Source organism: Eurypyga helias, unplaced genomic scaffold (assembly GCF_000690775.1).
Source record: "Eurypyga helias isolate BGI_N326 unplaced genomic scaffold, ASM69077v1 scaffold27151, whole genome shotgun sequence".
Classification (NCBI taxonomy): domain Eukaryota; kingdom Metazoa; phylum Chordata; class Aves; order Eurypygiformes; family Eurypygidae; genus Eurypyga; species Eurypyga helias.
This window is the reverse complement of record NW_010233129.1, coordinates 2,424-2,652: the sequence shown is the minus strand read 5'-3', so window position 1 is coordinate 2,652 and position 229 is coordinate 2,424.

The window sequence follows — 229 nt, the reverse complement described above, 5'->3', positions numbered from 1 at the left end:
AGACCCCTGCCTCTCCCCGTGCTCCCCCAAGGGGGGGTGAGCCCTCACCCCTCTACCCATAATTCACATTTTCAGTACAAAATTGGGCTAGAGAGAGGGAGAGGAGCTCCCCCCTCCCTCTGCCCCTCACCCTGGGCTGCGGGGGTGAATCTAGGTGCCCGCTTTCTAACCTAAACCCTTGTCTCCCCTCCGACCCCCCTTTCCCAGACTCACAATTAACCTGCTGGAC